The 25,946-nt window shown below is 46.1% G+C and overlaps 1 protein-coding gene and 1 long non-coding RNA gene across 4 annotated transcripts in view; one reads left to right on the forward strand and one right to left on the reverse strand.

Moving 5' to 3' along the window:
- Window positions 1–2,310, reverse strand: part of Lrrc8c (leucine rich repeat containing 8 VRAC subunit C) — a 93,333-nt gene extending 91,023 nt beyond the window's left edge. For both annotated transcript variants that reach the window (XM_076937843.1, XM_034508659.2), the window contains exon 1: window positions 1,722–2,310. The gene's annotated coding sequence lies outside the window, so the exon portion shown is untranslated. The remainder of the gene's footprint in view (window positions 1–1,721) is intronic.
- Window positions 965–21,785, forward strand: LOC143443004 (uncharacterized). 2 transcript variants are annotated; one of them, XR_013111656.1, is made up of 4 exons: window positions 965–1,359; window positions 3,846–4,771; window positions 14,800–14,935; window positions 20,380–21,785. It is a non-coding gene; the product is annotated as an uncharacterized LOC143443004 (long non-coding RNA). The 2 variants fall into 2 exon arrangements; XR_013111655.1 differs by having other exon boundaries at window positions 965–1,207.
- Window positions 21,786–25,946: the final 4,161 nt, after the last annotated feature.

A 25,946-nucleotide genomic window follows, 5' to 3' on the forward strand; every position in this document is an offset into this window, starting at 1 on the left:
CCAGCACTGTGGAGATCAGAAGTTCAAGGTCTGAGGCCAGACAGACAAAACAAGGAAATAAAAACAAAAACTCACAATACTTCATCAAAGTGCCCATCAATCTGAGAAACAATAGATCAGTGTTGTTAGCACTAATTGAAGCCATTTTGCTTATGGGAATTGGTTAATTATGCTGACCACCTTATACAGACATTGAGGCGGTGGCCCCTACCTATTGTCAGTCTAGAATATAAAAGAGGGAATTGTTTATACTTGCAAAAACCGCCCCCCCCCCATCTCCCAATTGGTCTTAAGTCATAAGAAATTCAAGTATCATAGACCAGAGATGTGCAGATCTAATCTGATAGCTTTGTCCACATATCTATTGTGGAGTGCAAATCTTAGTAACAGTCTGTCAGGTTCAGATTACACTGAGGCTTGGTGGCTTTCTACAAATCATCAGAAAATAAAGAGAAGCGTCTATAAAGCTTTGGTGCTGGCAGTGTTGCAGAACTGTGTGAACCAAGCGGTTTAAAATCACTTGTATTCCCCTGTCGCCTAGGTGGCATCTTAATGCTGGTCCACTCTAAATCCTTGTCCAAGCTTCAGTGAAGCACTGCATACTCGGCAGAAATGTGACCGTTAGCTAAGGCCACACTTCTTACTGCAGTCTGTAGAAGTGAAACAGCACCTCTAACGGGTAATAAGGCTCTCTGAGCTAAACCGGGGCACTCCCACAAAGATCAATTAGTCTTATTTTTCACTTTAAGGAGGATGGGAACCCGAAAATGTTTCCTAACTAATTTGTTGCGAGTTTAAAAATGCTTAAGGAATGGGAAACTCGGTAAAGTTTTGCTCTCAACCACTTAATAAAACATCCGCATAAGCATGGGGACTAGGTGTGGGCTGAGCCGCTGCAAAGAAAGGTAACTTGAAGGGTTTTAACATAACTGAAATGTGAAGTACACAGTCGAGTGTGGGGGGAGGGAAGTATTAGCTGCTGGAAAAAAAGAAAGGCTTTGGCGTCTACGGAGGACACCCTAAGACTCCCAAGGGGGCTAACTCCATCCCAAACACCTCTATGCTCAGAACCAGAAAAAAACCAAGAGCCTGCTAGGCTCAGTTTGGGATGAAGGCAGAGGTCGTGGCCGCAGCTGCTGGCCTAGACACCTGGCCTCCAGGGTCTTAGGATGCTGAGCAGTCCCCTCCCGCCCCTCTGGACCTGCAGGTGAGCGGAACGGTGCTCACTGGATCCCTATGGAGACCTTCGATTTTCCCTTCCTTCCTCAAAAAGTGTAACTTCAGGCATCTTCTAGGGAGACAAGGGGTCTGGGGAGAAGAGTAGAAAAACCAGGCCCCAGCATCTCCCGGGTTTTGAAGGTAGGGAAGGAGAAACGCCTGGGCCATCCCTGCGGCGACCGCGTTTTCGCCTAGTACGCCCCTCCCCCAGTCCCCAGAACCTGCGGCGGCCGGGCTGTACAGGGCGCCTGGCTGGGGGGGGGGGGGGGTCCCTGGCACGTACGCCAGGGCCCGCGTGGGTTGGGTGGGGTTGTGGTTAGCGGGATCCCCGGACCGCTCGCTGGGCAGGCGAACACATTGTGCCTGTCCCAGAGCCCTGGGGAGGCAGGGACACGAATGAGGCAGGGTGGACACATCTAGGCTGGGGCGCGCCCAGAGAACCGAGCCTAGTGGCAGGGCGCCGGCCGTTCCTCTCCATCCCTCCGCGGGTCCCCAACACTTACCTATGGGGGCGAGGGTATCCACAGAAGGGGGTGCCAGGGCGCGGCGAGCTGTGTCCGGGTTGGGCTCAGCGGCGGCCAGCGACCGCGGCGTCGCTGTTCATGGCTTGTCGCACGCAGAGTGCTGCGGCCACGGCCGCGGCGGCGCCTCGGTCCTCGTCCTCTTCGCGGGCTCTGAGCCGGGACGCAGCTAACGCCCCAGCTCCGCAGCCCTGTTCCTCCTCCCCGGTGCCTCCCTGACTGCGAGCGGAGCCGCCTCCAGCGCCGCCCCGCGCGCCGCCTGGCCCGCGGCAGCCAGCGCCGCCCAGCGCCCAGCCCCGGGGTCGCCGCCGGCTGCCGAGCCGCCTCCGAGGTGCCAGCCCCGCTGTGACGCAGGCAGTGGTGCCGGAGAACTTCCTCCTCTGCCGAGACCACCAGGCGTCTAGGGCGGGCCGGCCTGCGCTGGGCGGGCTGCTGAGCACCGCGTTCCGCAGCGGGAAAACGAGCTTCTCCGCGGATGGATGATTGCGCTGCTCGAAGCCGCCCACCTGGCTGGCGCCGTAGGGAGGATCTGTCCTCTACCTCCTGTGTGCAGCCCTAACAATGCCAAAAAGCGGGTGGCTTCTGTGAGCCCGTCATCCGCTCTTACACCGCAGCTCCTCCCTGGGCTACGTTGAAGCAGAGCGGCCGCTGCTAAAAATAGCCCTCCTGGGAACTCCCTGAGGGTCAGGATGGAGATAACCCCTCCCCAGAGAGTGAAAGGTCCAGGAAGCGGATGGAGACGGGGTGGTGGGGTATACTGAGGGGCACAGAGGAGAACGAAAAAAAAAAATTCCGATGTCCATAGTTTTTTTTACAAAGCCTCAAGCCCCTGGACCACCTCAAGCCAGCTGTTGGGCTGGCAGGAGTCTCCCATTGCTGGACACTGCAAGATGGGCTTCTGGGCTCTGAGCAGCAGGTGCCATTCCGTATGAAAGCTCCACCTACGATTTTGTGTGGGCAGAGGTGGGGATCGGTGTGTGTGTGTGTGTGTGCAAAAGAGTTAACAGTGTGCCCCAAACCACCTGTTGTTTAGACGGTGTAGGGGAGGGGTTCTCTCCCACTGATCTGAACCGTAGGTTTCTCTGCCTATCCCTATGCCCGATTATAGTTTGAAAGCACAAACTAGCATCTTGAAAGCTGGCAGCTCCCTAAAAAGAAAATTTGCCTAGTGGGGGGAAAAAAGTGCAGACAAGATAACTGTAGCAGTCTTAAGAGAAAGAGTGCTTGTCAGTAACCAGCTGGCTGTCCTCAGAGCACTTGATGAATAAAGAATTACCCTGTCCTGGAAGTCTGGGAGAGACAGAAGAAAGGAGAGAAATGGGCAGCCGGCAGCCATAACTAGTTTGTGTGCTCCTGCATGGTGAGTTTATAGAAGGCAATCATTTTCCAAGCCACAATAAAAAGCGGGATGTGGGGGAAGAGCCTATCCCACCAGGCACCTAACTGTTCTTCCTGCTCACAGAATAAAATACTATACTGTCACTAATTCCAATGCAGTTGTTGGCTCTGGGAGACAACCTTAAACCCCTTGGGGCCTTAGGGGAATCACTACTGCACAAACCACATTAACCTAGGACAAGCCAACAATGTAGGGTGGGGTGTTCTACTGAAGAAGCAGAAGAAGCTTGTGTCTCTGGGGAAAAGGCAGAGACCAGGTTTTAGAAGTTTGCTTTAAGAAAGAGAAAGGGGCAGGAGAGATCCAAGAACCTTGTGAGGCAGGAGGTAGATGCAAAAGTACTCTAATGAGAGGTAGCTCTAAAACTCTAAACCTCAGGGACTGGAGTGGGGAATGTAGCTCAGGGCTAGTGTCTCAAGGTCTTGAGATTGGATCACCAGAACAGCAACAAACAAACAAACAAACAAACAAACAAACCAAAACTCAAACAAACAAAAAGACAAGCACAAATCTCAGAAAAGCAACTCCTAAAGTTGAAAAATTCCACTCAGTGTCTTGTTCTCCAAACACCTCCCCACGGGGCTTCAACACTCTGTGTTGTCGTTGCCTGACTGTAAGCTGAGGCAGGCCAACCCACTGCCACGGATGCAGCAAACCGTAGATTGTTGGTGAAGGTGCAACAGGCTTATGTCTCTGCTCTTCCTCTGTAGGTTCAAGAAAGGACTGCTCCTTCTTAAATATCCTCATCAATAATCTAGGTATAGTACCGCAGGCTGCTGGGAGAATTCTATAATATGTGTAAAGCGCCAAGAAAAGGAACCAAGCACTTCACTTTGTAAGCACTCAAAGCATGAGATCAGTTATTGAAATCATTCTTCTTTGCTACCACGAAAAACAAAAATAGATACAGTGTGGAAGTTTGGAAATGAGATGTGCATGCCTCCATCAAAACTTCTCCAGAGCTGCTGTCTGAGTGTATCCAGATCTCTCCTCTGTGATGGCCTAACAGGGTGGACAGGACAGTTCTGCAACTGGACACGGGGTTGATGATGCAACATGTTAACATGGAGAGTTACTAGTCTAAAAGCCACACCACCATACTGCTTTGGTCATCTCTTCATTTTGGCTAGCTTACAAATACCAAGTCTAGTCTTTTTACTCCAGTTACCTTAACTCACAACCACACACTTAGCAAGCTCCCTATGAAAACACGGGCCAGATCAGCAATCAGGCAGTCAGTGTGTGAGTCCTGGGTCCCAAAGGTCTCAGAAAAGCATGAGGGCTCTTTTCTTGACTCTCGGGTGTTCACAAGATATGGAAGAGAGAATCTGGCAAACACATGAACTTGGATGTCTCCATCTTCAAGCTGCAATTTGAGTTCATTGAGAGACCAGGCTGCTGCTGGCTAGTTAGCCTGGGATTCTATCTTGTCTTCTTATGTGCATTTCTCAATCCCTGCCTCCCACTCTGAGCTGGGGACAGACCTTCTGGCCTCATTTTCAGCAAGCCTTCTATCCTGGAACAATTTGACATTTTATTTGAGCTTCCAAACTAAAGCTCTATATCTAAACTTTACACGGATACAAGTTAACTGCAGCCTATGATAGCAGAATGAATATTTCTGGGCTGGACAAGGGTAAGTAACTGTACACACCTGAGCTCAAATTTTGTGTGATTAGCGATGTGGTCCTTACCTTCTACATCTTTAAACTTCAGCACTTTCTTAGACCATTCTTTAGGGATAAGGTGAGGTTAAGGGTGTATCCAGTAGATAGTGTGGAAATGCTAATGCTGTTGCATTGTTTTATTGTTTAGGAGAAAGATTCCCTAAACTGTTATTATTCTTCAAAGGCATAATTAATCACTTTCTGTCAGGTGCCTGCACCTTCCTGGAAAATACATTTCTTCGTTATCTTCTCACAGCATTTAGTTTTACATATCTCCTTCACCATCAAGTCTAGGACTGTGTCCTGTGCAGGGACTGTATCTTTCTCTTCATGTCTGTTATCAATATCTAGGATCTTCTATGAAATCCTAGTGTGATTTCCAATTTCAGTTTACACCGAGTCTTGCACTATAACTCCTACTGGAGGCTCTGAAATCAAAATCCTGTAGCTAGTAAAGAATTTATACTTAATTATAAATACATATGAAAGTGCCATAATGAAACCTAATTTTGTATATTAACTTAATAACGTTCAGAAATCTTAATCTTACTTTAAAATAGTTACACTAATTAACTAATTTATAATTACTAATTATAAATTAAGTATTTTATACAGGTAGGGCTATAACATTGATTTTTCAATGCTGAAATTACTCTTTAGGGTGAACCTGCTATTCTTGTTTTGTCTTGCTTTTACCATCAGTTGATTCTGTCTGGTAATAACGAAAGTAAAGTTTTAAGTTCTTAGTCAAAACCACCAGTAGGGTTTTACTCAGAATCTTCTCTCTGCTCAATGTATCTGCTACCCAGACCTTTTCTGGGTAGAGAAAGGGCCTGGGAAGGAACTGAACTAACAGAAAACATTCTATTTGAAGTTTCAGTTGTTAACATTGTTGCAACTATGAGCACTTAGCGAATTCCGGCTGCGTGCTAAAACTCCACCTGGCGCCACAGCTCTGAAATCTCTGACTCTACACCATCAAAACCACTAAGACAGCAGAAAGAACAGGAAGTTCCCTGAGAGGTCATGTGGGGATGGCAGCTGAATGTGCACCAGACAAATGATCTAAAAGTAATGGGCCCAATGACCTAAAAATAAGAGACTTTAAAACTTTAGATCCAGGACAGGAGACAGCTCAGCTGGTAAAAGTGCTTCCCAAGCCTGGTGACCTGAGCTGGATCCGTGAAACCCACAGTAGAAGGAGTATACTTACACACACACACACACACACACACACACAGCATGAACACACACCACACACACAATATACATACTACATACATACTTGCACATGCTACATATACAGCATAAACATATAGTACATCCTACATGCTTATAGCGCACACACACCACATGTACACACATACACACACACTACACACACATAGACACACAGCACACATACTACATATGCACAAAGCATATACACACGTACACAGTACATACACACAGGGGCGGGGGATAAAAATTAGGAAAAACACTTCTAGATCAAATCCTTTTACAAGACAGAATTGTTTGGCTAGTCCGTGTTGTGAACTTTTCCTTGGAAATAATTTTGCACTAGTATGTGTGAGATACATGCTACAGACTCAATGAAAGCTTCATGTGCATTGGCTTACTGAAAACCACCATAGCTACCCACGAAATAGACAGTGTTGGTGTCTCTTATTAGCAGAGGATGAGCCAAAGCCCGTTGAACTCTTCTAGCTAATCAAAGATCACACAGCCCTGAGGGAGCTAGATATGGGCCTAGACAAGTCTGACTCCAAGGTTAGACATAACCACTGAATCCTATAAGAAAGAAATAGGTGTTTTGGAACTATTATTATTATCTGTGAACTATTAGTGGTGTAACTTTTCAGTAGTTCTTTTTAAAGTTTTCTTTTTAAAACACATGTGTGTGTGTGCACACGTGCATGTGTGTGCTCATGTACATATGTGTCTGCGTGCAATGTGTGTATGTGTGTGTGTGGGCGCACACGCCAGGGTGTGCACATGTGCCACGGCACACATGTGGAGATCAGAGGAAAGCTTTGTGTAGTTGTTTTATGTCGTCACTTCCTCGGGATCCTTGTCGATCCAGGGACTAGACTCAGGACGCAAGGCCTGCGTGACAGCACCTCTGCCCACTAAGCCACCTGGGCTCATTCAGTAGTTTTAGAAATTGCATTCATGTGCACTCTCCCAGTAGTGTTCACCCTAAACACGACCTCGTGTGGTGGTCTTACTGCTTACTCTTTAAATGCAAAACACTGCTGAGAAGGAAACTTGAAAATTTATTTAAATTTTTTACAGAAGAACATACCCCGGTTTATAGTTCCCAAGGGATAAGAATACATCAAGTTGGGAAGCATGGCAGTAAGCAGCAGGCAGGCAGCTGGAGCAGGAAGCTGACAACTCGCATCTCCAACCACAAGCATGAGGCAAAACAGAAGCAAACTTCTTAATGAGAGATCATAAAGTATGGCTCTGGGAGAGAGACTTTTTAGAATTATTGTTCAGGCGAGCCAGTGATGAATAAGCAAGTATCACATGATACAGCCATTACACCATGGTCTAAGAAATACTCATTTTAATTTTCATTTATGTTTCTTGTCTTGTAACTTCCAAATCTTTCATTGTAAGTGATAAGAGATATAGGAGATCCTTTATATTATGGGTTTTGTCTTTAGTTCCTGAAGGGACAGGGCATCTTCTGTAATTTACAACAAGTTATTTTCAAGGACACCTGGCCTTCTGTGGAAAGCCACACCTGTGCAGACTGGCGTCAAAGTGGGGCCAAGCCTACAGTGTGTAGGGTAAGACTTTTGCCTCTACCTGTCGGTGGTGCCAGGGGTTTCATTAGGCTTTGTTTGGCTTAGAGGAGTCAATGGTCCACTGTGAAAGGTAGGTATGGTGGTGAAGGTGGCTCTCAGCTTTGGCATGGAGTGTGTGGCAGTCTGTGCCACTGCACTGAATGTAATTCAGACATTAGAGAGAGAATCAGGAGAATGTCTGCATGCTGGAACCTCTCGGAGCTTCATGGGATAGAATCTCCTGTTCCCAGTATTTTCCAGCTCCTGCCTTGGACATCAGTCTCTTCATTTGTCTGGTCAATTGTTTCTTAGTAATAACTTACTAACTCAATTACCCCTTGTAATAAACCAGTGGTCCAGAAAGAAATCCACTTCAATTCTATGGGCTATTCTAACAAATGACAACCTGGGAGCAGGGTCCTGGGGAACTTCTAGTCTCTAGCCTGTGTTAGCTAAAATCAGCCTGGGAACCCACTTCTTGTGATTGTCATCTGAAGCTAGGCATGGGCTGGTCGTGTCTATCCCCAGACAGTGTCAGAACTTAAAAATTTAGGATAGCATGTCAATATTTGCTGAATAACTGAATTGCTTTAGGGAAAACTTCTCTCTCTTTCTCTTTCCCTCTCTTTCCTCCTTTTCTCTCCCTCTTCTTCCCCTTCTCCTCCATCCCCTCTAAACTGGCTAGAGCCTGCAATAGGCTGGCTTTTTACGTAAGGATTTTATATATGTCAATACTAGTTTCTGGATTTTCTTAAACAGACATGACTTTTCTGCAAGTTAAGCTCCACAGTGTTTTACAGGTTGTCTGTGGACTAATTCCCAGAATTAACTAATAATAAGGACTATTAGACATTCTTATATCACCCAAAGGCCACCGGGTGTCCTGGGTTATGTAAATCTAAAGAAAACACGAGCTCTAGCCAAGAAAACATGAGCTCTATGTTCAGGGAGAGACCCTGCCTCAGAAGGAATTGGTGGTTTATAGAGATAGAAGACATGTGTTGATAGAGGACACTTGGCATCTTCTTCTGGCTGCTACACATGTCCCAGGCACATGCACCAGCACAGATGCACGCAGACAAATGCACACATGGGTAAAGAAGTAAATAAGCAGATCCTTAAAAACCAAAACAAAGAGTTGAGTTAAAGGCTCCGTCAACTCGTTTACTGAATGTCTTCTGAGAAAAACACCAGTCTCTTATAGATAATAAACCTTGCTTCTCTACCCTAGGGTAATCTCCATTGCATTTATGTAGTTTTTCCTTAGCCCCTGGGTTCTATGATGGTCCCTTAGAAGTGTGTAGTTGCTGCTTGTGGAAGATAGACATGCAAGTTCTGAGAGCTCAAAGGACAAATTATTTATGGATGATTGTTGCAAAACAGCCTGCTGTGGACCTTTAGGGTATTTCTGTGTGTCTGCTGAGCCAGGCAGCTGCCCTTTCTTACAGACTGAATGTGTAAGAACATTGTGAATGGCTTCGGTGGTTTGAATGAAAATGGCCTTCATCGGCTCTTAGGGTGTGGCACGATCAGGTGTGGCCTTGCTGGGGAAGTGTGTTACTACTGGGGGTGGGCTTTGAGGTTTCAGATGCTCAATCCCGCCCAGGTGTCACTCTCTCTTTCTGCTGCCTGCCAATCCTAATGTAGAACTCTCGGCTACCTCTCCAGCACCGTGTCTGCCTGCATGCTGCCATGCTTCCTGCCACCATGATAATGAACCAAACCTCTGAAACTGTAAGCCAGCCCCCCAAAAACTGTTTTCCTTTTGAACAGTTGCTATGGTGGTCATGGTGTCTTTTCACAGTAATGAAACCCTAACTAAGCCCACGGTCTTGAAAGAATCAATGGGAAAGGAGTTTATTCACTATCCAGTCCAATGTAGATAGTATTTCTGGACTGAGTAAAAGACAGGAAACTTATTTTTTTAAAGATGTATTGATTTTATGTATGTGCTTACACTGCCTTCTCTTCAGACACAGCAGAAGACATTGGATCCCATTACAGATGGTTACAGCCACCATGTGGTTGCTGGGAAATGAACTCATTGAAGATCAGTCAGTGCTTTTAATCCCTGAGCCATCTCTCCAGCCCAACGGGAAACTTTTCCAGGGTGTCTGGTGTCTGTCTCTGTCTCTCCCTCCCCGCCCCCCGCCCCAAACTTATTTAGTATGTGGATGGGTATTTTGCCTGCATGTTTATGTCCTGCATGTCTACTGTGTCGTGGAGCCCAGAAGAAGGTGTTAGATTCCACAGGAACTGGAGTCACCAAAAATTCTGAGCCACTGTATGGTTGATTTAGAAATGGGACCTGGGTTTCCTGCAATAGTGCCCAGGGCTCTTAAGTGCTGGGCCATCTCTTTACTCCCAAGGGTTCTGCTCTTATAATGCACCCACTGAATGTAACATGCGTCATGGCTCTCCCTTTTCATCTCTCTGAGGCAGTGGTTCTCACCATTCCTTGTTGGGGGCCGACTTTTAGCAGAAAGCAGCTATCAGCTTTGCAGCCATCTTGAGCCATATACCCTGACATGAGACTTGATTTTCAACAGCCTACAACAGCTGAGCACACTCTGATAACCTTGGTTTAGATACCTTGAGATTAAAGGTGCGTGAGATTAAAGGTGTGTGAGATTAAAGGTGTGTGACTTAAGAGTATGACTTAGAAGTGTGGAGATCAGATTTAGAGACAAGACCTAAGGGCATGATTAAAGGTGTAACTTAGAGGCATGGCTTAGAAGTGAGACATATAAAAGGCAGAGGCAGACATCAGACACATCAGACATTAGGGAGACAGAGAAGAGAGAACCAGACACAGCAGAGAGAAGACGGGTAGCAGGCACTTGGAAGAAGTAACTTGGAACTTGGAGGGACTAGGAGCTAGGGACTAGGCACTAGGAACTCAAGACTTAGGACTTAGACTGAAGAATAAACGGGATTGAATTACACCCTGTCTGGTCTGCATTCTTCGAGTCCATCCTCACTCTCGCTCTTGCTGAACCCTGACCCGCGGACCGGAGCGGCAGCTTGGGCCGGGATACAGTGGCCGCCCAAACTCGGGGCAGCCCGGGCCTCAACATTTTGCTCGGGCCGCAACATTTTTGGCCGCCCGAATGTGGGGCTAGTGCGGTTCTCAACAATTCCTGACGCATGTGACCATTTAGTACAGTCCCTCATGTTGTGGCGAACCTCAACAGTAAAATAGTTTTTGCTGCTCCTTCATAACTGTAATTTTACTCCTGTTATGAATCATACTGTAAATATCTGTGTTTTCTGATGGTCTTAGATGACTCCTGTGACAGGGCTGTTTGACACCCAAAGGAGTTGCAAACCACAGGTTGAGAACCACTGCTCTGGGGCTTCAGGAGCCAAGAGAAGTAGGCCAGTCAGTTTCTTGGGTGCTGCGATAGCTCTGCATAGGGACATTTCTTTTCACTTGGACTCAGGATTCTCCTGAGAATCTCCTACAGTATCCAACATAGTGTGGCAGGCAGTTGTCACATTGCAAGGCCAGTGGAATCTCAGGCCCCTCACATTATGTCAGTACCTGTGTTCCTCCCGAGTGGCTGGGCATCAGCAGGCAGTGTCTTAGGGTTTTACTGCTGTGAACAGATACCATGACCAAGGCAACTCTTATAAGGACAACATTTAATGGGGGCTGGCTTACAGGTTCAGAGGATCAGTCAGTCCATCATCATCAAGGAGAGAACGAGGCAGCATCCAGGCAGGCATGATGCAGGAGAAGCTGAGAGTTCTTCATCTTCATCTGAAGGCTGCTAGCAGAAGACTGGCTTCCAGGCAGCTAGGATGAGGGTTTTAAAGCCCACATCCACAGTGACACGCCTACTCCAATAAGGCCACACTTCTTAATAGTGCCACTCCCTGGACCAAGCATATTCAAACCATGACAGGCAGGGTGCCTTAGCATTCCCAACTTCCCTTTCTTAGCCACTCCTGTCACGAATATCCTCTCCTATAAAAGCTTTTCTGGGCCAGCTGCTTCCATCCTTGTTTCTGAGGAAGATTTAGTAGAGAGCTATTGGCAATGAAGGATTCCTATCATTAGACGTGAGGGGAAAGCTTCTGCCACGTCTGCCCGTGAGGCATAGCATCGGGATCTCAGCTACACGGAAAACTGGCGTAGGAAGTCTATACGATCGAGGCTGGCCTGGGTTGCAGAGTGAGTTCTAGGTTAGCCTGGGCAGCTTCCCGCAACCCTACTCACAATGGAAAGGAAGAGGATCAAAGATGGCTCCAAGGGTAAGAACAGTTGCTGCTCTTGCAGAGGTCCTGGGTTCGGTTCCCATCACCAAGACAATGGCTCACAAATCTTAACTCTAGTTTCAGAAGGTCAGATGCTCTCTCTCTGGCCTCCGTGGGCCTCAGTTGTTCAAGTGGTACACAGACATGCACTTAAGCACATGCACAGAAATAATAAAATGATTTAAAAATAGGATGCAAATGTAGCTTATTTATGGTTATTAATAATATAGTAATACAATGTATCGGTGGTACAACACATGCAAGACTCCAGTACCATACAGGAAAATAAAATGCCAAAAAGACAAAACAAAGCCCCAAATAGGTATCATGAATTTATATCCAGAATAACAATTTTAAAAGTTAATTCTAAAAAAACAAAGTACAGTTAACATTAGACTGGTGGTGGTAGTGTGTGTTTCTGTGTTGGGATTGTTTCCAAAAGAAATACTTATAAAGAAAAGACCAGAGTCCAAATAAGATGATTCATGTGACCAGGGGATGGCACTGAGCACAGCAGGAATGCAGCCCGTGGACTGTCATGTTGGAGACTGAAAACTTCTTAGTGTGTCTTCCACAGTTTTTTTGTTTTGTTTTTGAGACAGGGTGTCCTAGTTGGACTTGTTTTCTTCAGACAGCCTAGATTCATCCGAGAGAAGCCTCAGTTGAATAATGGTCTCCATCAGATTGGCCTGTGGCTGTGACTTTTGGGGACAGTCTTGAATATTAACTGATGTGGAAGGGCACTGCCCACTGTAGGCAGCACCATTCCCTAGGCAGGTGAGACAGTTTGCTAGGCATAATCAAGCGAGTGATCCAAAGAATGAGTGAGTGGTGGCCCTAAGTAGTTGCAGCTTCTAGATTCCTGCCCTGGTTTCCAATGAGGAACTGTGGCCTGGATTAATAAGCCAAAGAAACCCTTTTCTTACCTAAACTGATGTTTTAAATCAGTGTTTCACCATAGCAACAGACAGGCTGCTAGAGCACAGTGCCTCATGTAGTCCTCGAACTTCCTATACAGCCGGGGATGACCATGATCTTCTGATCCTTCTCCCTCCACCCCTCCAGGGCTGCGATTGCAGACAGTCGTGCATCAAGGACACCAGACTTGTGCAGTACTGAGAACAGCATCCCCAACTTGCACCCATTAGACAAGTACTCCACCAGCCGAGCTACATCCGCATTCCAAAACTCCTAACACAAGATACATCCAAATTATCTTTGAATAACCTCAAATAAGCATATTCAATTATATGGTGGCTAATTTTTATTGCCAAATGATTGGATTAAGGAGATTAATGGAGCAGAAGATTAATAACCCAGGTCTCCAAGTGCATCTGTTGATGGTGTTTTCACAAAGGATAGGTCATGAGGGCTCCAGCATGAAGAATGGATCTCTCCCTTGATGGATATGGGCCTTGCTGGAGGAAGTAGGTCAGTGGGGCAATGCTCCTGGCAGCTGTGTCTTGCCCTGACCTCTTCCTGTATGGCCCACTTTTCTTGCCTTAAGGCTGCCGTGAACTGCTTTCCTCTGTGATGCGCTCATCATGGTGGACTGAGACATGCCCTGGGATGGGGAGAGAAAGAATTCCTTTACTTTGTTCTCACAAGCATGTTGGTCACAGTGGTGAAAACATCTGACTGATAAAATGAGGGCCAGAGAAGCACGGTTGCTGCTGAGTGAGCCTGTCCACACAGTCCTTGGGCACTGGGGTCCTGGGAGGAATTCAGAAGAGATTGGAGATGTGAGTGACCTCGGAATGCTGTAGGTGATCTTAACTGGGTGCTCAGAAGACCAGAAGACCTATAGACCATGGAGAGTAGACTTTCCTCTCAGCCTGATAGCTGTCTGGAATTCCAACTACTCCGGAAGCTGAGACAGTAATATCACAAGGCTCCAACCCTACATGGGTTTCTTAGAGTTTCCATTGCTGTAGTAAAACACCATGATCAAAAGCAAGCTGGGGTGGAGACGGTTTATTTGGCTTACTCTTCCAAATTTTGTAGTCCATCATCGAAGGAAGCCAGGACAGGAATTCAGAGAAGGAACCTGGAAGCAGGAGCTGACGCAGAGGCCACGGAGGATTCTGGTTTGCTCCCCATGGCTTGCTCAACCTGCTTTCTTATAGAATCCAGAACCACAGCCCAGGGATGGCACCACCCACAATGGGCTGGGCCATTCAATCACTAAGTAAGAAAATGCCCTATAGCTGGATCTTATGGAAACATTTTCTTTGTTTTTTTTTTTGTTTGTTTGTTTGTTTGTTTTTGGTTTTTGGTTTTTTCGAGACAGGGTTTCTCTGTGTAGCCCTGGCTGTCCTGGCACTCACTCTGTAGACCAGGCTGGCCTCGAACTCAGAAATCCGCCTGCCTCTGCCTCCCTAGTGCTGGGATTAAAGGCGTGCGCCACCACCGCCCGGCGGAAACATTTTCTTAATTAAGGTTCCCTTCTCTCAGATGACTGTAGCTTGTGTCAAGTTGACATAAAACTAGCTGGACAACTGACCCCTTGTCAACTTGACACAGAAGCAAAACACTGTTAAGCCACAACCTTTCCTTTTTCGTTCATCCTAGAGATGACACATGAACACCAACATCCCATTATAAAACATTTTATGAACTTTAAAAGTCTTTACAAATTCAAACACTTTTAAAAAAATCCAGTCTTCTTAAAAATTTAAAGTCTCTTTTAACCTAAAATCTTTTTAAAAATTCAGTCTCTCAAATTCCCCTCTCAATTGTGGGGTCCTGTGATATCAAAAATAAATTAAATGCTTCTTTACTTCAAGAGGGAAGAACCAGGGCATGGTCAAAATCTGAATAAAACAAAGCCAAACTTCAGAAGTGTGAATAACTCCCTGTGCAATTATCTGGGATTCTCTCAACATCATCTGTGCTCCAGCAGAGGGCTTGGGTCACTTCTTCACACACAGCTTGTCTTCTAGGCTCAGGCTGGCTCCACTCCACCACTGCTGCTGTCCTTGGTGGTCATCTCCTGGTACTGGCATCTCCACAATGCTGAGACCTTCTGCTGCAACAGGGCTGCGCTTTCACCAGGAGCCTGTCCTGACTCTTTTCATGGTAGGAAGCCTCAACTTCTCTGCATGGCCCCTTTAATCCTTGGGTTTTAACTACTACTTAAGCTGCACCCTTACTAATGTCCTTTCTTGGCCTCTTACAGTGTTAAGCCTTAGCTGCTTTCTAGGACCCCTTCATGCCTTCAAAAACCGGTCCACTCTTGGGTGATTTTTATACTATAAAGGTTGGCTGCCAATGCAAGGTACAACATTGGTCATCTCTGGCCAACACAGCTTCTGTGTGTTCGCCCTGAAAAATACTTCCCAGAAGATTTCACCTCAGTAATGATGATCTTTCTTAATCACAGTTGATTCTTGAGCTCCAACTAACCAGACAACACAGATTCTTCACACAAATGTCCTGGTATAGTCTTAACTTCCCTCTGCAGCATCACAAGCCAGGCCTCCATCTTCTGCACTGTTCTCAATATTCTTATTTTCCAAGCTCCCACAGAACATCTCACTGAGCTCTCAATACGCAATGGCCTTTCTAGGCCAAAGTTCCAAAGCCTTCCACAATCTTCCCTCAAACAACATGGTCAGGTCTGTGACAGAAACACTCATAATTCTGGTACCAACTCATCTTACTTAGGGTTTCTATTGATGCATTGAAACATGTTGCATGACCAGAAAGCAAACTGAGGAGACAAAAGGTTTATTTGGCTTACAGGTCAACACTGTAGTCCATTGTGGGGAGCCGACAGAAGGTGGCTATCATCCCTGAAGCCATCTTGAGTCACATACCCTGACCGAGCAGCTTGGGGCAGTACGAGCCGGAACAATTTAGCCCCCAAGGCTTTTGGCAGTACGGGTTCCAACATTGATAGAGCGGTCCCCAACATTTTGGCCCCCCAAACATGGGATAGAGCAGTTCTTAACAGTCCACCATTGAAGAAAAAGCCAGGGCAGGAATTCAAGCAGGGCAGGAACCTGAAGGCAGGAGCTGATGCAGAAGCAATGTGGGGATGCTGCTTACTGGGCTGCTCAGTTGTTCTTATAGAACCCAGGACCACTATTCCAGAGATAGCACTACCCACGATAGGGTAGGCCCTCCCCCATCAATCACTAAGTAAGATTAAAATGCCCTATAACTGGATGTTGTTGTTGTTGGGTTTTTTTTTGAGACAGTGTTTCTCTGTGTAGTCCTGGCTGTCCTGGAACTCACTCTGTAGACCAGGCTGGCCTCGAACTCAGAAATCCGCCTGCCTCTGCCTCCCAAGTGCTGGGATTAAAGGGGTGCACCACCACTGCCCGGCCTATAACTGGATTTTATGGAAGCATTTTCTCAGTTGAGGTTCCCTCCTTTAAGATGACTATAGCTTGTGTCAAGCTGACTTAAAACTAGCTGGGACAATGGGCTTCAGAGTTGGTTCAAGGGTAGCCTGGGCATCTTAAGGAGACCATGTCTCACAATACAAAGTAAGAGGAGGGCTGGGGAGATAGATAGTTCAATGGTAGAGTGCTTGCCTTCAGTTTAGTCTTTAAAGATAAAAACAGAAGACAAAAGCTATTCTGAGGCTCTATTGAGGAGGAGGATTCTGTTGGGAGTGGACAAGAGGCTGTTTGTGTTCTGTTTCTGGTAGGGTCTGGTTACATTGTGTCTGTGTCTCAAGTCCTGAGACTTTGAATGGGTCGGGTTTAAAGTTGTTTAGCTCAATAATTAGAGGAATTTTCTTCCTTTTCTTTCTTTTCCCTTCCTCTTTTTTCTTCCTTTTCTTTCTCTTTCTTTGTTTTTTTCTTTTCTCTCTCTCTCTCTCTCTCTCTCTCTCTCTCTCTCTCTCTCTCTCTCTCTCTCTCTCTCTCTCTCTCTCTCTCTTCCTTCCTTCCTTCCTTCCTTTCTTTCTTGAGATGGGTTTCCTCTGTGTAGACCAGGCTGGCCATGAACTTACAGAGATTTGCCTGCCTCTGCCTCTCAAGTGCTTAAAGAGTGCTTTCTCTTTAGTTTTGAGACTGGGTTTTGTGTATCCCAGGCTGCCCTTGAACTGAGCTAAGGAGGAACTTGGACTGCTAACCCTTCTATGGGTAACTCTCAGGTACGGAGATTACAGGCAAGAGCCACCACACTAATTTACGTTGTGCGGGGGACCAAGCCCTGCGCTTCCTGTGTGCTGAGAAAGCACTTGATCAGCTGAGCTACGTCTCCAGCCCTGAAAGAGGAAATTTCAAGGCAGCAAGTACTCAAGCTTCGAAATTCTTATTGCTGACTTCCTTTATAATCAGGACCAAGAGGCAGAAAAGGATTTTTTAAAAAGTGTACAGTCTGGCTTGAGAAGGCATGGTTTTAAAAGATAGACAGGAGGATACGAATCGTTTACTGCTGTCAAAGAGAAGCATTGTGGGACAATGGGAAAGTTACTTTGAAGCATTTCAGAGCAGATCAGGTACAACATGTTGTGCAGCTGTAGACTGTAGAAAGGGGGCTTTTGAGGCTGAGGGTGGTGTGTGTGTGTGTGTGTGTAAGCCAGAAGTTGATGCTGGATATCTTTCTCCATAGCTCTTCACCTTATTTTTCCAAGACAGGGTTTCTCACTGAACTTGGAACTCACAAATTTGGCAAGGTCATCTGGCCCACAAGCCTGAGGGATCCTCCCGTCTGTCTTCTCAGTGCCGGGATTATGAGTATATGACTCTGCGCCCAGTTTCTTTTGTGTTTTTTCCCATTTTGGGTGCTGGTGTCAAACTCGGGCTTTTATGCTTGCTTGCACAGCAAACACTGTAGTGACTGAGCGTCATCACAGACCACTTCTCCTTTTAAAAACGCTAATGTTTTAATTTGTACCTCTGTGTGTTGGAAGTTTGGAATTGGTTGTTGTTATTTGGCTGTTGTTGTTGGGTATTTTGTCTGCGTGTATGTCTGTGCAGCGCTCCTGTGCCGAATACCCTCAGAAGCCAGGATGGGGAGTCAGATTGCCTAGCTGGAGTTATTCTTGGTTGTGAGCCACCACGGGGGTGCTTGGGATTGATCTCAGGTCCTCTAGAAGGGCAGCTCAGCTCTTAACTAAAGAGCCATCTTCCCAGCCCTTGGTTTTATTTTATTTTATTTTATTTTATTTTTTTAATTTTAGTGACTCATAACTAAGAGTTTGCCTCAAGTCATAGTCATTTTGAGCTTGGGCTTGTGAATAGTGTTGGGAGTGTTAAGACTTTGATGGACTTTTATGTATGCACTGAATGCTGTGTGATGTGGTTGTGTCCCTCTTCAAAGCCCCTGGAGGGAAATATAGGGTTAGAAGTGATGTGTTTGAATGCCAGGTTGACAAGTAGTGGATCTGCAATGGTTAGCTGTGACTGTCACTTTGGATAGATTAAGAGAGGCCTAGAAGATTTTCGAAACGGTCCTGTGAGTATATCAGCGGTATCATGTCTAGAGATAATTTGACCATAAGGTGTGTGACCTAATCAGTGTGTTAACCCCTTGGTGAATTTATAATATGAAGGCATTTTTAAGAGGTGATGAGAGCTAGGGGTTGGGCCTTCATGGAAGAAGTCAGGCACTGGAGGCTGTTGCTAGATCTTACACTAAATGCTTCTGGCATTACCTCTTTCCTTGTTTTCTGTTTGCTAAGACGTGAACGAGCCTCTGCCAAGTGGCTTCGGCTACTGTGATGCTCAGCTCAAACACACAGAGAGGTGAGTAGGGCAGCAGGTGTACTAGCAGGAGCCAAATAGTTCTTAACGAACCCATACTTAGTCCCGAGGGCTTTAGCCACCTGATGGACAGCTAAAACAGATACTGGACATCTCAAAGTCCATCTTGAGATAGGTGGAATCACCCCCATTTCATGGTAATTAATTTTTTACCTGGGAAGGTTTCTTGATCAAGACTGTGTTGCTGCCAGCTCTCAAATGGCCCAGATTCTCACAGCTCTCAGATGGGTGTGCATTGTGACACTGCTCAGTGTTGCTTGTCAAATCAGCATGGCAGTGCACTGTTTGTCTGTCTCCTGCAAAGAGGGAGATCATGCTAGGGGACTTCTGAGAGTTTCAAACTGCACGGGCTTTAAAAACCTTGGATGACTGTTACTTGTGATGACAAGGGATTTGTTCAGTATACAGCATTGATTCATGCTCCCCAACCCACCAACCCACAAACGATTTCTAAAAACCCCTAAAACGATTTCTAAAAACAAAACAAAAAGTTTTACGCAATGTTGTCAGTCCAGTACCCTGACTGCATAGGATAACTACCACATAGAGATTTCACACAGGAGGACCGGGTCCCCTGGGAGCAACCCCTGCTATTCCTTCTGGTTCTTTCCTGAACAACTTTGACAGAGCCTGGTGGATTCTTTGTCCTCCTGAATAGAACCAGAGTATTCTCTGTAATCTAGGAAGAGCTATGAGAAGCCACTGTGAATGTGTTTTAACCTTTGTGGGGCTGGGCGTTGAAATGTGTTGACATTCCCTAATAGTGAGTATTTTGGATTTAACCTGCATGGTGTGTTTTTATGACAATGAGCGAATCCCCAGACTCTGTGAGCTTTGGAGAATCACCTACCACTGTGTTAGCTCTTCTTTTCATCATTGTAGCAGAAAAACTAACAAAAGCAATTTAATGAAGGAATTAATTTTGGCTCATGGTTTGAGGGGACTTAACTTCATCTTTGGGGGAATCATGGTGCTATATTCTATCTGATTCTAAACCTGACTGATACAATTAAATACTCTGGCAGAAGCAGCTGAAGAGAGAAAGGACTTATTTTGACCTGTGGTTTTGACGGCTATAGTCCATCATGGTAGTAAGGTGTGGCACTATGCAGAAAGCATGGGGGGAGGATAAGGAAGATGGCTTGTCACATTATCTCCACTCTCAGAAAGTCGAGAGTGGGCATCATGTCCCCACACCGAAAAACCAACAGGTAGAACAGATTAAGAAACTTGGGAAAAATCTCAAAATTGAGAATAGTAGGCATTTGGATCTGCTCTCCAACCAGTTCCTATCCTGGAGCATGTGACCATGACACCCCACTAAGAAGACCATAGCAACTGGTCATGTTTGTCCGGAAGTTTGGGAATCTCAGCTTCAGTCTCAGCTTGCTCTGTTTCTTACCCAGGCTGGGGCCCCCATCTTAGGCTGCCTTCCACCCTCCCCAGCAGATGTCAGAGTTCTGAGAACCAGGCATCCCAATGGCTTGAGGATGGAATATAGCCTAGCACCCTTGTGTTTCATCTGCCCAAGTGGCGCTTACACACCTCAGCTTCGAGGTGGAGTGTGGACCCACAAAGTGAGTCCCCAGGGGCATGCCTCCCATCAAGGCTCTACCCCCCAAAGTTTCCACAGTCTTCCTAAACAGTGCTACCAGCTGGTAACAGAGTGCTCAAACACATGAGCCTGTCGGGGACACTTTATATTTAAATCAGAGCAGAAAAAACAAAAGGCTAAATCAGCTGGAATTTTTTGTTCCTCAAGCTCTCCTCTTCTGTTCCCACATCTGCTCCCTCATCTAGGTCACATGACTTCGTGCAGCTCATTATCCATGGACCTTCTCTGCGGTCTCCTGGCTGAGCTTTCTTCAGCCTACCTCCATGCAATGGCCTGGCTTACCACCCAAAATACTGTCTCAGCAAATACAACCCAAAAGGTTGGTTCTCAGGAGCTGCTCAACAAACAATCCTCCCCACAACTAAAGGAGAAAGCTGAAGTGGAAATCCCTGCTGGGTTTTAAGTCTTCACAGGGAAGTATGCTATCATTATAAAAATTATATTTGGTATGGTTCTTAGCTGCTAAGACCTCTAGGCTTTTCTGATAAGGGTATTTTTGCTACTTATGCTGATCAGTTATCTCTTAGATACTTTAGGACAAGGCAGGATTAGAATGAAGACCCACCATAGATTAAAGTGTTAGAACTCTTGATCAAACTCTTGATAAACTAATTAGTGGAAGAAGCAGGCTGAGATTTTTAATGTGACCAATGATTTAACTTATGACCTACACTAAGAAAAAATCCCAATAAAAACTCTCTTTATTGAGGGTCAATGAAGATCTATGACTGCTGAACACAGACTCTGTGGGCCTGGGGATGAGAAAAATGAGAACAATCTATCTTTCCTGGGGTATAGGAGATATATTAAGTGTAGTTAAAGCAACGGCCAATGCTATTTAATCATTGTTAATGTTCATGATAAGCCACTGTTTTAAGCAATCTCTCTTATGTTCATTTTCCCCTGTAAATTAGCTAAGATGTTGGGGATGGGGTGCTAGGACTCACTAATTCAGAGCTACTCAACCCCTTTTTGATGACCAGGACACCTTGAGTGAAGTCAGCTAAGCCAGTCTGCATCCCATGAATGCTTTGAGGAGGTGACACACAACCACAGCTGCCTGCGGCTGTAGCCCAGCTACAGTTCCTGAAGGGCAGCCCCAGCATGTTCCAGACTTCTCCTGGCATCAATTTCACCTAGTCCAGAGCAGAACATTCCTGTTTGTCTAGCAGAGGAACTGTAACCAGTTAACTTCTCTGGGCTCCGGGAGAAGCGCATTCCAAAGACTTACACATACATTCCAGGAGAAGGGCCTAAAATAAGAGGTTATCTAGAAGCTGAGCCCTTAATGCAATAAACCTGGGTAAACAGGAGTTAGGACAAGATAGACTTAGCTAACACTCATTGTCACAAGATAATGTGTAAATATGACTTGCCAGAGAACCGGGCGTGGGAATAGCCATTTAAGATCAGCTTCTGTGAATAACATTGTCTAAGAGATGATTGTAAAATTGCCCTTGTATCCTGTAAAAATGGTATAAAAACTGCTTTTAGCTGCAGCTCAGGGTTCCTCTAGCCTGTGTGTGGGGCAAGGGGGGGGGAACCCCAGTGCAATAGTATCATCAATAAACCTCTTGCCTATTGCATCGATCCCCCTGTCCATGAGTGTTTCTGTAGGAGTGCGTCTCCCGGTTTGGATCTAAGGGTCCAACAGCAGCACAGTGGTAACAGTGGCAATCCTGGGAGCCACCACCATGCAGGCAAAAGCAGCCATGCTTCTGATCATTACAGCAGCAGGAGAGGCAGCAGTGGCAAATGCTGGCAGCCATGACAGCTTCAGTAGCAAGCAGAGGTAAATGAAATGCTGGGGGCGGGGGTTGGGGGAGGTGGGGGGGGGGAGAGTGCATAGAAAAAACAAGGACAGAGGCAAGGGTAAAGAAAAGGCAAAGAGGGTAGAAAGACAGGGATAAAAAAGAACTGAGGGCCACAAAGAAACAGAGAAGAAAAACTGCAAACCCAGGTCACTAGAAAAGTTCCAGAGAGCTACCACCCTTCAGGCAAAGACCCTCAAGCACCTGAAGCCCAGCCTGAGCTGACATCTAACACCAGCCACTGAGGAGAGTGTTGGGAAAAAAAAGGCTGGGGATCCCAGGGTTCCTCCCGCCATGCTGTGGGTAGTCGCTGGGAACGCTCTGGGTTCCTCCAGCTGGAAGTTGGGCCCGGCTCCTCACGGTTCCTCATAGCGGCGCGGCCCCAACACACGAGGAAGCCCTTGGGTTTCCAAAACTGGTTTATTCACATGGCGGATGGTGGATGGATCTGGATGCATACCCCCATAAACCCAGGATCGACCTGAGTTAAAAGGGGAGGGGAGAAGGGGGGAGGGGCTGGGGAGGAATGTTTAATGGCTCCACCTCTGGCCTTCAGGTACCTCATTAGTATGTAAATCTCTCTAGGGCCTCTTTGAGACCTCCACCTGTGTACATGACTGAAGGTTGAAGGTGGAATGGAGATTAGACCTCGTGTTAGGCCCAACGGGAGAGCTGGAGGAATCTTGCTTTCTCTGCCTGCACAAGGCTAGGGCTCTTGCAAGTGTGGGGGTGAAGGAAGGTCGCGGTAGCCAAGGCCACCAGCACTGGCACACCACCACTAGAAGGGACCTTCTGCTGCTGCTTGGATCTGTCTGCCACAGTTGCCCATTGTATCATAAGCTGAGGGTGAGGGTTACAAAGCTACCAAGGACAGGGTGGGGAGCCTCTCCTGGTCTATTCATGATTCCTGTCTGAATAGAATGAAAGGGCTGGCCAGACAACTGCTGACAGGGCTCCTTTGGCTTCTCTGTGGCTCTGGCAACTTGATCAATATTCTAATAACTACCAGCTAATATCACTAATAACTAGTGTTACCGGTGTCTTGTGTCCACCCCAAGTCTATTCTGACACAAAGTATTCAGAGTGGCATAAACTCTGTCTTCTCAGCACCAGGAAGAGGGTTTGCTCCCCAAGACCACTGGGAGAGGATGTGGAGCATGGTGCCCTCTTGCCTTATATGTCTGTTTGGCTCTTTTTGAAGCGTGTCTTCTAATAAAGCTTTGGGCTCAGTGAGTCACTCCAGTGAACTGTTGAATATAAAGGGGTCATGGCAACCTCACCGAGCTCAGCTGGGCAGCAGTGTGGGTGGCCCAGGACCTTATGAGACTTCCTGTGGTTTCCACAGGAGGCGAGGGCAATCTAATGGAAGTATTCTCTCTTCATCCCTGTGAATGTTTGTGCCAACTCTGGGCAGCTAAATGTCTGGGTCAAACTGGAAACAGAACAAAGGCAATCCTAAGGAGCAATTACTGGAACCTGCAGAAGCAGACTGTCATGGACCATGATGCTGCATGACCGAGCTGCAGTAAACAACAATGAAACCTGAGTACCAAAGGCCTCCCCAGGACTTCAACCTGCTTCTGCTTCCTCTAACAGACTCACAGGGCCCTATTAGCATGGCCTCCTGGGAAGAAATCCTGGCCACGAGTCATTTGCAGACAAGAGGAATCACAATGTTTTGACTAGCCCAGAGCATACAGCACTGCAATCAGTCAGATGCACTGTAATCAGTGTTCTTATTTCTGTGGACTCACATCCATGCTTTATTCTGGCAGGAGGCCACAGAGGTGTCCTTTGCCACTCCATTTCTCTGAATATTCTTTCTAGGCCAGGCAGGCAAGGTGGCTGGTGACTTCCGTGCACACTGTGTGGAGATTTGGATTTGTAGGCTCTGTTTGCATCCTTGATAGTTATTGTGAGGAAAAATTATGATGTCAGCAATGGTGATCTCTCTCTCTCTCTCTCTCTCTCTCTCTCTCTCTCTCTCTCTCTCTGTGTGTGTGTGTGTGTGTGTGTGTGTGTGTGTGTGTGTAAGGGTGGTATTCATTTCTTACACACTAGAGTGTTTCTCATCTGGGTACTAAAACACTAAAACACACACATCCGCACACACTTAGAGAGAGTAGATAGTAGACAGATGATAGATAGATAAATAGATAGATAGACAGACAGACAGACAGACAGACAGACCAGTAACTATGACACAATATTGAGCTTCCACTATCCACTAGCACGGGTGAATGGTCTTACTTGTGTTCACTCACCTGATCCTCACAGCCTTCCAGAATAGATATTGCCATCCCCTCTGTAGGTCCCCAAGCTGTGGCTCAGAGTTTCCTGAGGCTTCAAAACTAATAAAGTCAGACACTAACCACTAGCAACCAAGGGGTGTCTGAATCCAAATGTGAGCTTGTCTTAGGGTTTCTTTTGCTGTGAAGAGACACCATGACCATGGCAACTCTTATAAAGGAAAGCATTTAGCTGGGGGTTGACTTACAGTTCACAAATGTCATCCATTATCATCACGGCAGGAAGCATGGCATGACACAGGCAGACACGGTGCTGGAGAAAGAGCTAAGAGTTCTACATCTGGATCTGCAGGCAGTAGGAAGAGACCCTGAGCCTCCAGGCCTAGCTTGAGCTTCTGAAATCTCAAAGCCTGCCCCCTAATGACACTTTTCCTCCAACATGGCCACACCCACTCCAACAAGGCCATGCCTACTCCAATATGGCCACACCCACTCCAACAAGACCACACCTTTTAATAGTGCCATTCCCTATGAATCTATGGGGGGCATTTTTATTCAAACTACTCCCTTCCATCCTCGGGCTCCTATAGCCTTGTAGCCATACCATAATGCAAAATACATTTAGTCCAACTTCAAGGTCCCCATAGTCTATAGCAGTCTCCAACTTGTTTAAAAGTCCAAGGTCAAAGTCTCTTCTGCAATTCATACAACACTGACATGTGAAGGAAAAAAGAAGTGAGGCAGTGAGGCTTTGTCTCAAAAAAATTACGTATAGATCCAAATGCTATATCATTGTTGTTGTTGATGATGATGATAGGCCTTCCTTTTTAGGGGCAAGGGTCTTAAAGTATTCTCTTACCCTTATGGCTTAGTGTGTAAGTTAGGGGATAATCCTCATTAGTCTTGATGACAGAGGTTTTATAATCCCCTACTTCCAGCCTGTAATAACAGACCTGTATGGGTTTCATTTGAATAGCTTCTATCTGTTGTACAAAAGCCATCAGTTTGTTAAACAGCATAGACCTGAGAGACAAGAGACTTAACAATGCCTGAATAGTCAGTATAACAGCAACACTCTTTTTTAAGGATAACACATAACTCCCTCTATCAGACGAGTAAAAAGTATAAGCCTCTTTTATTCTGTTTACAAATGTGTTATAGCAGGATCTAAATCTATAGAAATACAGAACTGATCATAGCTTTGATCTTAACAAAACAAGTAAGGAAATCCCTCTTCCTGCTCCAGTCAATCTCAACCCCCCCCCAAAAAAAAAACAACAACTATAGTAACTGTGGTAGTGGGTTTTCTCCTGGGTCTAAACAATGTTCTCCACTAAATCATAAGTTGGAGAACTAAGAGTTCAATAGAGCCACCCTGGAGGTACGGGTGGTGATGTCTCCTTCCACATTGAGGACTTCCCAAGTCAGGCTTGCTGGTTGATCTGTTCCAGTTTGAAGGCAATTAAGAAGCATCTTCATGTTTCTTGCAAAAAAAAAATGCGCATTCTCAGGGGGTTTCTCCTCCCTGGATTTGTTTTTGTTGTCTATTTGTTTAATCAGTCTCTCTGGCAGCCGGCTTGTGGCATCTGCAGTTTGAGAATATATGCAGACAGAACCTCTTCCCCAGATAAGCACTGGATCTGGCCCATCCCAGGTTCTAGAATTTAGCACCGGCCAAGGAAATTCAGGCAA

This window comes from Arvicanthis niloticus, chromosome 7, assembly GCF_011762505.2.
Source record: "Arvicanthis niloticus isolate mArvNil1 chromosome 7, mArvNil1.pat.X, whole genome shotgun sequence".
Lineage (NCBI taxonomy): Eukaryota > Metazoa > Chordata > Mammalia > Rodentia > Muridae > Arvicanthis > Arvicanthis niloticus.